The following is a 2,082-nucleotide window of genomic DNA, read 5'->3' as shown; positions in this document are numbered from 1 at the left end:
AAATCAAGAGTAAAGCATCTCGGAGTTCTTTTTCTATTAACAACTTCGCAAGTTCACTGTGTGCTTCACTAATTCTGTCTCTATGACTGCTGTCAACAACAAACACAACAGCTTGGGTATTGAGATAATAATGTTTCCACAATGGTCTTAATTTGTGTTTTCCACCTACGTCCTAAATAGTGAATTTCAGATTTTTATATTCTACAGTTTCCACATTAAAACCAATTGTTGGAATGGGCTGCATGAACTTATCCTGTTTTAACTTAAACAAAATAGTAGTTTTTCCAGCACTGTCTAATCCTAATGTCACAACTCAAATTTCCATTTTTGGTCCAATGTGAACTCTATTGTCCTTCATAAAAGTGACAGGGATGCTGGTATCCAGTTGAATGTGATCTGCAACCTCTGTAAACTGCTGCTGCTGTTTCTGCAATGTTTCCAGTAACCTTGTAATTTCTTGTTTTGCCAAGACAACTCTACAATCATCCTGCTGCAAAGTCTTTTCACAATGAAGGCAGGCTGTTGAGACCTGGGACAACAAAATAGTCATATCTTCTTGTTGTTTTCTGAGCCAAATCAGTTTTTCACAAACATGGGTATCAACGACACTTAGAGCCATTTCTTCTTGACGACATAGAGTTTCATGTAGATCAGAAAAATAAGCTCGGACACATGACCGGGCATTCTCTGCAGTACCTGGTACGTGTTCTGTGTGAGCCATTCCAATTCCATCTTCCACAATTTGTTCTCCTCCTTCAATGTGATGAACAATTCCAACTAATTTTCTGGAATACTTTGAGATTTCCTCGGTGAAGGTCCGTATGCAGTGAGCCATATCTAAAATTGATGCTCGGATCTGATTAGCTTCTGGTTCCAATACTTAAAGCTTGTGACCTTGGTGTTTTCCACCAAGCTTGTGACTGAAAGCTTGTGACCTTGGTGTTTCTTTGCAGACACAGCACGTGAGTGGGCTAGTTTGACAACCTTCTTCTAAGCAAACAAACTCAATGGCATGCACCTGGTGCTGAGAGCGCATGGTTTTCTCATGAGGTTTATCAGCTAGAGGCACTCGCCTGTGTTTTGCTAATGTCTTTGTAGAATGTGTAACTTGGGAACACTCTGAGCACAAGTGGGTTGCACACACAGTGCAATATACAGATGCAACGTGAACTTCATCTTCATCGCAAGGAATGATGCTCTCTCCAGATATCCCAATGGCTTCTTCTGCAGCTCCATACTGACCAACATGTCCATTCTGCAGTCGTTCCAAAAGCTCCAATAAAGCAAAACTTTTTTTCAATCCCCAGACACCTGAATCTCGTAGGTCCGTTACTTGTCGATCAAATGGGCAATGGATTGCTCTTCCATGAAGAGGTAGGCGGGTGAGACAGTCATGACAGACTGTGTGACCACAAAGCAGAAGGCGAGGAACTTTGTCTCCCTGCAAAGAAAAGGCATCTTCATAGCCTCCACATTCCAGCACCTTCACCACAGCCGTCCCCTGGCTGCCCTGCTGGCCACTGTCTAGTCCCGCTCCCGGCTTGTTTACAATAAGGGTAGCCATCCTGGGAGGAGCGGCGCAGCAGATGCAGCGGTCAGAGCCTTCAACCGAGAGGCCAGGTTCAAATTGTGAGCTTGAACTTTGGGTATTTTTGCACTGGCTAGTATCTATTGTGCTGTTCCATTTATAATGCAGTTTTGAGCATTTCCTGTCAGGCAGGTGTAACAGTGACAAATTCTTTTAGTGTTTGCTTGTCTGGAAAGGTCTTTATTTCTTCATCATTTATGACATTTAGTTTTGCAGGATACAACATTCTTGGCTGGCTGTTGTTCTATTTAAGAATAACGATGGGGCTATATTTGGTTTGTAAGGTCTCTGCTGAGAAGTCTGTTAGCCTGATGGGTTTGCCTTTGTAGGTTCGCTGTTGCTTTCATCTTGCAATTTGTAGAATTTTCTCCTTCTTTATGACTTTGGCCTGGTTGATGACTATGTGTCTTGGAGATGTCTTATTTGCTATGAATCTTCCTGGTGTTTGATTATTATCTTGTATCTGGATATCTGAATCTCTGTTGATACCAGGG

General features: G+C 42.3%; 1 pseudogene across 1 annotated transcript; it reads right to left on the bottom strand.

Annotated features, from left to right (window-relative positions):
- Positions 1 to 7: 7 nt before the first annotated feature.
- Positions 8 to 1,617, bottom strand: LOC105822631 (annotated as a pseudogene). Its single transcript, XR_001138112.1, has one exon. The product of XR_001138112.1 is annotated as an E3 ubiquitin-protein ligase TRIM23 pseudogene (transcript).
- Positions 1,618 to 2,082: the final 465 nt, after the last annotated feature.

This window comes from Propithecus coquereli, unplaced genomic scaffold (assembly GCF_000956105.1).
Source record: "Propithecus coquereli isolate 6110/MARCELLA unplaced genomic scaffold, Pcoq_1.0 Scaffold626, whole genome shotgun sequence".
NCBI lineage: Eukaryota > Metazoa > Chordata > Mammalia > Primates > Indriidae > Propithecus > Propithecus coquereli.
This window is presented reverse-complemented; position numbering and strand designations above follow the sequence as displayed.